Here is a 12,938-nt window from a genome sequence, read left to right on the forward strand (position 1 = left end):
ATAAAAAAAAAAACAGAAAAAATAAACATTATGTTAAAACATATCTCAACAGGATTGGTGGATTGGTGGGTGTGCCAGTGTGTGCCAGTGTGTGCCAGTGTGTGCCAGTGTGTGCCAGTGTGTGCCAGTGTGTGTGTGTGTGTGTGTGTGTGTGTGTGTGTTTGACTTTGCTAGAATTGCATTAATGTTTGAATTGGTTTGATTTTGTTTGTTTTTAATTTAAGCTCTGACAAGTATACATATTTTAGATGATGATACCAAAAGCTGATGGATAAACAAAGCAGCCAAGTAATGATGACTCTGTGCATAAAATATTGCAAATCAATGTCACAACTAACTTCTTCATCACCATCTGAAGCGTATAGAATGCCAGGGGTGGAGTTAGGGTAATTGAGAGATCTTCAATGATAAATGAAAATATATATACAATTTTCTTTTTTTTGCCTATTTTACTGCAATTTATTTTGAGACTAAAGAGAAAATAGCGACGAAATATCGGATTAAAGGTTCTAAAACATTTTAAAATATTCAAGTACCTTGCATTGAAATGTCTTTAGATAACTACATAGCTTTGAAAAAAAACTAGATACGTTGTTTTTACTAAATATAAAAAATATACTCTTCAATTTTAATATATATATTTTATATTAACATAATATTAAAGCTTTGATTAATCGTTATTTGATCGTCATAATATTTAATATTAAAGTTTTTTTTTGGTAAAAAAATACATAAAAATCAAAATAGGTAAAATGCTACTTAAAATTTGATTGTCTTTTATATACTCAATAGTCATACATTACATGGGTTTGCTTTTACACTTTTCTCTTGATCCTTGAAAGGATACTCGAGTTAATTGCTTGCTCTTGTCTCATTTACCTGCAGGACTTTTCAAACAATATCAAACTGGCAAGAGGTCATCCTGAAGCTACATATAAGGAAAATAAACAACCGGATCTCAATCTAACAAATATATTGAAATACATTTGCCCCAAAAAAAACTATATTCGTTTAGCCAACTTTCTGTGACACGTTATTGCTGGTGTTCAACCAAAAAGTTTTACCTTTGTGTTCATTCACGTAATTATTCAATTGTATATAATAATCCCGACCTGTAAGTGCCCCCTAGCCACTCTTTCATTCTTCTTACCCACTCCCCCCACTCCAGAACAGTTCGGTTGAGTTCACTCTATGAGGTTCTTCTACATTAAAGTCAACCGCACATTTGTAATGTTGTCCATTTTGAGGGCTTAGCCCTTTAGTTTTTGGGGTCTAGTGCAGACAGAAATGGTGAGCACAAAGCTTTTACTTTTGTGCCACTTTGACCGCATCTACAAAATGCTTTTGCGGTTCAGCTTTTTGGTTGCATTTCATAGGGGCAAATAGGGTGATGGTGAGAGTGAGGGTAAAGAGTTGAGGTGAGGGGTTGAGTGGCAAAAGGTATATGTATGTATGTAGATGAAGCTAACTCATTACTCAAGTGTTTGTTGGATTTTTGTAGGATTTTGGGATGGGAAAAAGTTCTTCTCTTTTGGGTTTTTTTTTTTTTTTACTTCTGCATTATATTGTTGCTCCATTTAACATTAATTTAACGTTTTGTCAGCTGACAAAACAATTATAATTTTAGTGCCAACTAACGCACAAAATAATCAGATTTTGCTCGTTGCACACAAGTGAAATGGTTGAAATGAGATAAGAAGGGGGTGAAATTGTGGAAAAGTGAAAAGCTTTTAATGGCATTTTGCCTTAAAATTAAATGTCATTAAAATTATTTTCATTTGGCACTGGCAACAAACTTCAAGGCAATGCCAAAAAGGATGAAAATGAAGAGGAGCAACAGCAACAGCAGCAGCAAGCACAGTCAGCCCCAAAACTATATGTACAATGTACACATCCCATTCACATTTTATGCCATCATCATCATCTTTTTTGGCTTGGCATTTAAATTAAACTGCCAAAACAAGCCAACATCAGCGGGAAATGTGGATGATAATGATTTTATAGCGTCCATCTAACCAAGGTACAAATGTGAAATCCACTTTAATAGCTCATTGAAATAAATGTTTGCCATTGTTAGATAAACATATTTAGTTCCCACATAAGATGTGAAATCAAAATAATTTTATTAAAATTCTTTCCTTTAATCTTCTGGGTCTGAAAAAGTCATGAATAAAAATCCAAAAATAAAAGCAAAAACAAAAACCTTCCACAATTGCACGAATAGACGACAGGTGGCCATTAAATATTACCATCATCATTATCGTTTTACTCAAATCAAATAATTAAATTTGTAATTTCTGCAATAAATATTTTAATTGAAATGAAACCAAACAAACACACAAAAAAAATAAAAAAATAAAAAATAGTTTAAATAAAAACCATTCAAAAAAAAAAAAGTTGAGTAAATAATGTTTTATAATAGTTTAATGTGGGGCCAATGGATTTCACACTGTGTTGTAACATTTCGTTTTTTTTTTGCTTTTTGCTTTCATTTAGCACTTGCCTGCATTTAATCACAAAAAATCAACTGTAAACAACAAATGTATAAAAAACAAAACAAAAAAATATAAGTAAAATGCCAACTAAGAGTTATAGAGTTATTCAATAAAGTCGACTTTTGCCATGACCTGTATAGTTTGCTCTGTTTTTTGTATCTATTTAATATTTTTAAATTGAAATCAAACCATTAAGCCATCTCAAAGGAAGGACAAAAAGGTAAGCAGTATGTCCATATAGCTATATCAAAAACATTGCTAAAAAAACTCCATAAATTCAACGCTTAAACTACTTGGGAATGGCAACTAAACAAAGCGAGAAAAAGATTGACAAAGCTTATAATACCAAAATTCCAACGTAAGGCTTAAGTTAAAAACTCAAATCTTTTCTGATAATGTTTATAATGAATGAATATGTAGTAAAGTTCATAAAATTGTAGTAGTTTACCTGTGAAAACCCATAAGGTATCTATATACTTTATCAGCATGAGAAGCCAAGTAACCAGAAATATTTCAACAGATCATTTTCACTTAATTTAAGAGCTATTGGAATGAAACTTGGTATATAAGCTTTTGATTACCAAAAATAGAAATTATTCAAGATTATTTTAATACGGTTAAAAGTTAAAAACAAACTCTTTAAAGTAAAATCGTTAAACATCTCAAGTAATTTCCAGCTCAGTTTTTAATAAAAAGTAATTTTCAGAATTGACTTGAGACGGCTTAAAAATTTGATCTTATTGAAAGGTATTTGTCTTATATGTCTCATTTGATCATAATTTTTATACCATACACCCATAGGGTGAAATGGTATATTAAAGTCGCCAAAATGTATGTAACAGGCAGAAGGAAGCATCTCCGACCCCACAAAGTATATATATTCTTGATCAGGATCAAAAACCGAGTCGATCTAGCCATGTCCGTCTGTCCGTCCGTCCGTCCGTCCGTCCGTCCGTCCGTCCGTCCGTATGAACACCTAGATCTCGGAGACTATAAGAGCTAGAGCCACCAAATTTGGTATGCAGTCTCGTGTAGTATGTACGCTTATCGAGTTTGTTTCAAATTTTTGCCACGCCCCCTTCCGCCCCCAGAAGTTACATAAAACTGTTTTTCTTAAAAAGTATAGCAGATAGAAACATCAAATTTGGTTTATATACTCGTTTAGTTAGCGCGCAGAAAATAATTGTTCCAACTTTTTGCCACGCCCCCTTCCGCCCCCGGAATTTACATAACTCTGATTTTCTTAAAAACTATGAAAGCTACCGACATTAAATTTGGTATGTAAGTTAGCCTAATAGACGCGCAGATATTGACTATTTAAAAATTTTGCCACGCCCATTTCCGCCCCCGAAAATTAAACAAAACTGATTTTCTCGAAAACTAACAAAGCTAAACTCACCAAATTTAGTATGTATATTGGCTTAGTATGCGCGCAGAATACATATATTTTAATATGTTGCCACGCTCACTTCCGCCTCCATAATTTAGAAAAAACCGATTAGCTGTTGCAATTTTTTGACCATCGCGATCAAATTTGGCAGACTAATAAATCTTATCTATTTCTATCAAACTACCAAATTTGATTGAAATCGGACTAGAAACATACAAAATATACGTATGAACGTATTTTGCTACGCGATCCATAAGGGCAGAATTGGTCGTTGGCTAGTGGCGGCGCTAGAGTGCTCGTGTGTTTGTAGAGTGAGCGACTTAGCATATGGTATGAGGCATGTTAAAACAATTTAATAGACATACATTTGGTTTTCGAAATTCTAAATATTTGTTTCACCTGGTGTATGGTATACCCAAGTCGGCGAGACGACTTACTTACTTCATTTTTGCAGGGTATTAAGGCAAACACAACAACTTAATTAAAATTGCATTTTTACAAATTCTATGAGTGCAAATGCAAAACATTTCAACTTTAATGTGTTTCAAATACAAAACATAAAGACATTAAGATAAAGTATTGAGGTTTTAGAGTCAAGCTGAATAGCTAAAAGTTACTTTAACAATAACTCTCTCTCTCACACACACACACACACACACGTTTACACTCAGGAAGAGGAAAAAAAACCGCAGAAAATCATCTCTATTAAATATTTACACTTTAATCTACTCAATGGGTAAAGGAGGCAAAGTGAAGGCAAGCGAATCAGTTGAAAGCTGACGTCACAACAGCAACAAAAAAAAAAGGCAGCACTTGACTCGGCTAGTAAGGGTAATAAAAAATAGCAAAATATCTACCAAATCAGACATTCGGACAGACAGAAAGAGAAACGCGTTTTGGCGTTTCCCAGCAGACGATGACGATAACGACGAGGACGACGGCAACGTAGAGAAAAGGAATGAGAATGGCATATAAAATGGAGTGGAATGGAATGACATGGTTATGGTAGAAAAAGATTTTCGAGTGTTTGGCTATGTGATGAATGCAAAAATATTTTCTAGTATCCGGTTTTCTACCTACCATCCCCCACCACCACCACCACCACCAAAAAAGAATGCTCTAAGAAGAATTGAAAACAATCAAAATGTATACTTAAGACTCTTCAAGGAAAAGTGGCAATCACTTTTAAGTTTTAACACATTATAAACTTTTATGGATTATATTTGATGAAGGAAAACTGATAAAGATGAAGAAGCTTTAACCAGATGAAGCATTATCTGTATCCAAAAATTTTAAAATCATATCCGTACATCTGTTTTTGTGCCCGTTCTTTTAGCCAAAAAGTCCTTTTGCATGGTCCAATTTTTCAATAATGTTTATTCTATTCTGTGAATGTATTCAAATTTAAAGCGATAAATCAAATTGGTAATGATTTCGGCTTTATTTTGATTTAATAAATGTTTATATTTATATATATCATTCCCATCTGAATGATCACTGCTTTATTCACGGCTTTATTACCTTGACAGAATAATTAGTTAATAATATGTCTTAAAGTTTAATTAGATTTTGTTTAGGAATTTTATTTTTGAATCTGAAATTGCAATGCGTTTAAAAGCTTTGAAATTTATAAATGATTATGTAATGTAAATAAAATGTAATTACTGGTTTTAAAAAGTTAATGTATGTATAGAACATATATGTATCTGTATGTTTAGGAGAAAAAAATCAACAAGCAAATACGCCCCCGCAGAAAATTAGTTAAAAGCGAAACGCAAAGGGATTGAAAAGGGGAATTTTTGCAATGCTAAAAATAAAATATGAGGCATTAATATTCACACCCATCACATGAATAGAATGGCGGCAGATGGGCAACGATGGGCGTGTCCATCTATACATTGAAAGAGAAACACTGAGAAATGATGATAGGGAATGGGAGGTGGGGTGGTGGTAGAGAATGAGGCACTGACCTTTTGGCTTGGCCGCAACTTCCTGACGCCTCAAATTATGCCATAAAATGTTGCCCAAGGGATGAATTCATTTACAAACACACACAACACACAAACTGAGAGCAGGTTTTTGGGGACGAAGGAGGGAGGGGAGCTATACAAACACATTGCACACACACACACACACACTTACACCCACCCACAAACTCACACACACACACACACATCATGCCATTAAATCACCCAAAACAATGAGCTGAGCCTTGTGATCCTTGGGTCCTGCTGCGGCTGCTGCTGCTGCTGCTATTCCTGTTGCTGTTGCTCCTCACGAACTTTACCTTTACCGAAATTAATTTCATTTGAATTAAGCACCAGGCAATAATGCTGAAATTATTCACAGACACCCAGCCAGGATCCATACACAATCAACGCTCAATTCCCAGGCAGAAAAGGACACGGCCTCAAAGTTCCCCCTACCCCAAAATTCGAATACCGTATACCGAATTGTGTTTGCCAAAATGATGGGTGGGAATGGTAAAGAAAGGCGGTGGGAAAGGGGTAAGGGTGGTGAAGTGCCCAACGGTTGGGTTCGTGGAGGGGTTGGGGTTGGGGGAATAGAATTGAGTAGAACGATTTCTGACAGCTAATTGAAAACATTAAATTTTGCGTTCAACTTTTTGTGACTTTCGTTTAAGTAGATTTTCCGGTTAGATTTTGTGGCCTAACCGTCCCCGTCTCCCCTTTCCTCTTTCTCTATCTCTATCTTTCATTTAAGGTGTGATTTTTATTGCAAAAAGTTAAACAAGGTATTTGGAAACATTAAACAATTTTCCATTTGATAACATTTCTCTACTATTTACTTTTATACTTTTAGGTAAATAAAATTTATACATTTTCGTGGAACATTTTTGTTTTGTATATATTCCTTTTCCTTTCAATTTTAATAGGTTCGTCGAAGTGTATGAATATTCCGATTTGAAATCGTCTTCGATTCAGTTTCAATATGACAAAAAATAAAGTGATTGGTGGTTGCGAATTATTTGGCCATTGCTGAAATGAAAGTCAAGGATTAGCCTAGAAAATGTTTATAAAAGTAATGGAAAAAACTTGTTAGGGTGTTGCAAATTCGGTGTTTGACAGAGATTAGCTCTCTGTGTGAACCGCTTGGAGTTGTTTTCTTTTGTGCTGATGAAACATTTTGCCGGTTTGGTTTGACGGTTGTATTTTTGTATTTTTGGGCCGTCTGTCAGTCAGTTGGTCAGTCGTTTGAATAAATCGCTTGCCTTTGCATATTTAATGCCAACAAACAGACAGTCGAGAGACAGACAGAGTAAAGCAAAAGAGAGAGAGAGAGTAGGATGTCTGCCCAAGGGATAAATAATATGAAACATTTACACGCCTCCTCCACACTCTTTCTCATAACGTACACAGTTTTCGTGTGTAAGAATCTACATGAACATAATAACAATAATATTACATTATTGTTGCCCCTTACAGACGACGGTGTGGCCAGGATGAGAGAGAGAGAGAGAGAGAGAGAGAAAGAGAGAGGGGTGGTGGGTGCTAGAAGCAGTCCCCAATGACATTTTGTTTCGACAGTTGTTACGATTTTCTGTTTTATGACACTTGGCGAAGAGATTGCGCCCCAGAAGTGTGAGGCTAATGAATAAATATTTATAACAAAATAGGTAAAAAACTGACAAATTAAATGGAAACATCTCAATTATGAAAGAGATACATATATGTAACTATGTATATAGATAAATGGTGATGGAAACCAAACTAAAGATATTTTTTCGGTACTGACAATACAGATTATAAACCATTATGGAAAACAATGCCAGCCCAGCGACAAGTACTTGACCTCTTCTCACTTCTCATGCTCAAAGAATTTACCTTTTCGCGGTATGTCTTTTTGTGTTTTTTGTGTTGGCTCACATCCATTTAAGATGCTTAACCTGCACAGGTGGAGTTGCCCGGTTTGATTCCGCTTCCCTAGCTCCATACGAACATTCACATAGTCGTCCTTTTTGCTCGTCGTTGTCGTTTACATGTGAAATTTTTTCGCCTCAAGTTGATTGCATTTTTACCAGCTGCTGTAAGAACTACCACACACACACACACACACACACTGGCATCTCGACACAGACTGCCGCCTAGAACACCCTATAAGAAAACAATCCGTTTTCCCTCTTTGGCTGCTGTTTCAGCCTTTTGTATGCATCGCACGTTCGTTTTTGGTTGATTTCTTGCATTTCTCATGGCGGCGGTAGAAGAGGATTGACTGACTCTATGGATAGCAGTAGTGGTAGTCGATAGTGCATATATAGTTGTATGTATGTATATATAAATCCCTGGCATTGCGGGTCAATTTCATGCAACAGCGAAACGAATGAACCTGGACGACCTGGACAACGTCACGTATACGCGATTTCTTTATTTTTTTTTTTCGCCTTTGCCTTTTGCCAGATTGTCGTTGTCGTCGTCGTCATCGTCTACATCGTTGTGGGTTAAATTGAAGTATTGGGAGATGTGGAAAAATTTCATGGATGTTAGGCTAGTGTGGGCGTTTCTAGGTGCCAGTAATTGATTGTTCAATCTGTTCCAGATCAGCTAAAAAAAAAAACAAGAGAAGAGAAGAAAAACCCAAAAAATTGCTTACAATACCGTCACTCAAATGAACTGTAAGTTGTTTTGGAATTGACCCGCGCACTCTTATATACCATCCCTTATCCCCCGTCATCCCTCTAGCTTCCTTCCTCTGTCTGTTAGCAATTCGAATTGTTTACGCACAAACGATTTCTAAGGAGTGCAAATGAATGTTCTTACAATTGAAATTTTTACTTCTAATGAAGTTGCCTTTACTCCTCATTTGTATTCGGCAATTGTTTCTATCTATCTACTCCTTCTATATTCATACATACATACATACTTACATCTATAAAGATATATGTATGTCCAAAATTACAAATGGCTCGAAATAGTTAAATGTCCATTCAAAACAGAGTTTCGTTGCAGCTGTCACTGATTGCCTTGTATACTAAATCAGCATTTTCTATGACTTGACATTTGTTGTATGCAAATTGAACGTTGAGAGCGGGCCAAATGGCATTCAGTTTTTATTGCTGCCAAATCACTTTAGAGAAACTGGGCAAAAGTTCAACAAAAATTCAAATGACAATCATTGGGGCCGATGAGCCAGGCCTCGGCATTTAGCTCATCAATAAACCAAGTCAACAGAAATAGACAGATATACAACATCTGCTTAATAACGAAAAATTCTATGGAAATCAATTTGATTTGAAGATGCATTTTCCATCAACTCGTTTATATCCAAGTATACATGTGTCTAACTATTTTTATCCTTGCCCCGCCCCCGTCCACCCTCACATACACAATTTTCAATCAGTTTTTCAGTTTTTCAATGTTCAATTCCCCATAATCTGTAAGTTTTGGCTTTATTTTCATGTTCAGATTTCAACTATCTGAACAATGCATATTCATTTATGCCCAATGGACTTAACTGTGTCTGTATGCAGTCTGTTTTACTCTTTTGCATAAATTGGGTATATTCATTGGACTATAAGAGAGGGCAATCCAAATTGCTTAATTTAGTTAGTGAAAATTCTACCAAAAAGTATGCAATAGTTTTTTTTTCATGTGCATTTCAACATAGAGTAAAGTAAAGTGTAAGATTGCATAACATAAAAATCTTTAATTTGGAATTTGCATTTAACCCAAAAGAAGGAAATAGTTTTTTTTTTTCAAACCATATTTAACATTTGAGATTATTTTTTTTCTCTCTGAATTTTATTTTATATGTATATTTTCTCAGGGTAGAAACACTTTCATCAGAACCTTAAATTGCGTTATATCTCTGTGCCTTTTTTTCACTTTCTGGCACAGATTGTCCATTGAGCATTCATTTGGAGATTTTGGGCTCTGCTTTGCTTTCTGTATACAGTTCTTGCTGCTGCTGCTGCTGCTCCCCATGTCAAAAATTTGGACAGTTTGTCACTTTAATTGAATTTCCATGCAATATACAAAACAAAAAAAATAAATAAATAACCCAAAACAAAAAAAAAAAAAAAAGGACTGTAGTTTCACACAAAAATAAAGACTGCGAAAAGTTGTGCATAAATTTTTGCAGAAATAAAAAGAGAGAAGATAGTAAAGGAAAAACACACAAAAACTTGGGTTAATTTCTGCCATATGTTTATGTCTCTCACTCTCTCTTTGCCTTTCCCTTTTCCTAATTCTATTTCGTTTGCCTCGAAATGCAAAACATGCTTTTGCCTTTGCCTGTCTTGCCTGCCAGATGTTGCCTGACAAATTTACGCTTCTTAGGCATTTGCGGTGACGATTTCCGGTTTTCATCTAAACTAAAGAGCGCCAAGCTCCACCATTCCGTCAACTACCCAACGACCACCCCTTTTCAACTCTTGCTCAAGCCTACATAACCTCAAAAGCTTTGGAAAATGTCTGAGAAAATTCTTGTTACCGCTGGTGGCACGCGGTATATTGTCTACCTTCCGGATGCCGTGTTATGTTTGTGGAATGCAAAATATCTAACGCCCTGGCAAAAGTTGCTTAGGCAACAATGCTAAACAATAGCAACAACAATAACAACAACAAAAGCATCAGAAGCAGCATCGACAAGCACAACACAACTGTGTGTAGATACAACTACAATAACATTGACAACATTTTCATTGCAAATATCTTTGGGGCTTGTGTTGATGTTAATTAATCAGACAATGGAATTAAATTGTGAGGAAAATAAAAATCCAATTCAATTTACTACAAATTGAGTGCTGAAGTGAGCAGAATAGTCTGGGATGCTAAATGCAAATATCCTTCTAGGTATATCGAGTTGGCAAAGATCTTGCATTGGATGTCCTTTTATTTTATTTACATTATGCGAATGTAAACATTAGAAATTCTTTATGTCAAAAATGCAGAAAATTTCAAAATGAATATAGACGAATATAGACGATATATACTTGGGTGAACGAACTTCGATTTTATCTTTTAAATACTTAGTTTAGATCTTCCTTTAACATAACCAAACATAATTAAACATAAATAAAGTAGGATTCAAAGAACTTTTAAAGAAAACTTGAGGGTTTTACTTTGATCATTTAAGGGCTTCTCTCAACATGGGCTAAATTAATTTTACACTTAAAATTTTCCATATATTTCTTAAAAGCTATTTATTTACAGATTAGGTTAATACATAGACATTGTTGGAGATATTTAGTTGATAACACCGCAAACTGTCGAGATAAATGCCCGAAGATACATGACATATATGTACATAATGAAGAAGGAATGATAAGATAAGGTCAGAAATAATAAATTTCAACTGGAAAAGTGTGAGTAAAACGAAGTCGATAAGATAAGTTTGAAATTAGTTAAATAACGTGCAAAAAACGTTATAAAATTAATAGTTTCTTTCAATTTTTAGAAATTCATGGGCGTATGAAAAAGTCAACAATACAATTTATGTCCACAAAAAGGTAACACATTTGAAACTAATGTCATAGATAATCCATCATGGAATTAAATATGGAAAGAGAATACTATATCTATCATAAATATAAATGATTGCGCATTCTATAAGCCTCTCAAAATGAATCCTAAAAAGAATAATTGGCGAACAATTCCTTTTTGCCATTTTCATTTTTACCATGCCCCACAAATTGTCGTCTTAACACCTTGTAAAATATGGCCAGGATAAAGCTCAAGCTGTGTGTCTCTCTGTCTCTGTGTGTGTGTAAGAGCAAATAAAAGGTATTTTCTTTCTTTTTTTTTGTTGTTTTTGTTTGTAATACTGCCACCACACACAGAGAAAGGCAAAGACAAAGAGAAAGATCAAGAGAGGAGAAGGTCGATAGGTAAAGGGAGGGAAAAAGACAGGAAAAAGGGACACCACATAAACACTTTATATGACGTAGTTGGGGAGAACCTAAGGGGTTACTCGAGGGAAATCAAATGTCCAGCAACAAAGTGTCAATGAAATCAAACTGAGAAAGAGACGGCAAACCGATATGAACAGAAACGAGAATGAACGTAACGTATGAACGGGTCTGCGGGTCCTTAGCCAAAAAAAAAAAAGGAAAAAGTGAGAGCAAAAATGTGAGGAATAGTTTAGTAGTGCAACGTCCTACTGCCAAAGAGGCAAAAAAAAAAAGGAGAAGAAAAACCGCAATTCTCATCGTCTCACGCAGCACTTGGGCGGGCCAATTTCTCTGACTGTGTGTAACTACTAAATTTGTGTGTGTGTGTGTGTGTGTGTGCGAGAAATTTTCCAATTTCCGAAATGTTCAATTGGCCGAACAAAACGGCCCGCAGCCACAGAGAGACGACGTCGACAACTACCACCAACACCAACACCAAAGCGACAAGCAGAGGCAATAAGAGGTCCTTGTTGTTAGGTCCTTAGGCAAATTTGTTTTCTCTATTTAAGATGAACAGGTATAGATACATATATTTGTCTATACATACATACAATATAAATAAATATCTTTCAACAACTTTTCCGATTTTCGCTTTGGTCGACACAAAAATTTACTCCTCACACCTTCTCCCTCCTTCTCCTTCCTCCTTTTTCTGCCAACGGTATATATATATATTCAGTTTTGTTTAGCTTTTTAATTGGTTCCAATTTTCTTGAGAACTTTCTGACCTTAGACTGGGAAATGAAAATGAAATGAAATGCAAATTGTTTTTGGCTTAATTTGATGTGTTTTACTGAGATGGTGGTATTGGGGAGTGGGGTTGGTGTTGGGAATGCTGGAAAATTGTCGCATAAATTTTCCTGGTCTCATTTGAATAATTGCCGAAAATTAGACATAGAGAGAATCAAACAGTGAGAACAAGAGATGTTGAGAGTTAGAGGGGAATAAATAGATAATGCTGAAATATATTCATAGGCAACTTTTAGTTTAGATTAATGGGCATTAATATTCTTGATCCTGATCGAATTGCCTTGCCCCTGACCCCTTATTCACCTGTCGAAACCAATTGACCTCTCTACCGGGGCATTTCATTTGCTTTTTCCTTATTTTTTTTTTCTTTCTTTTTTTGGTCTTGGTGGTTTCC

At 35.2% G+C, this 12,938-nt stretch overlaps 1 long non-coding RNA gene across 1 annotated transcript; it reads left to right on the forward strand.

Moving 5' to 3' along the window:
- The first annotated feature begins 2,530 nt into the window (after window positions 1–2,530).
- LOC124460668 lies at window positions 2,531–11,590 on the forward strand. Its single transcript, XR_006954676.1, has 3 exons — window positions 2,531–2,715; window positions 11,058–11,209; window positions 11,302–11,590. It is a non-coding gene; the product is annotated as an uncharacterized LOC124460668 (long non-coding RNA).
- Window positions 11,591–12,938: the final 1,348 nt, after the last annotated feature.

The sequence above is a fragment of the Drosophila willistoni genome, assembly GCF_018902025.1.
Source record: "Drosophila willistoni isolate 14030-0811.24 chromosome XR unlocalized genomic scaffold, UCI_dwil_1.1 Seg144, whole genome shotgun sequence".
In the NCBI taxonomy this organism is placed as follows: Eukaryota; Metazoa; Arthropoda; class Insecta; order Diptera; family Drosophilidae; genus Drosophila; species Drosophila willistoni.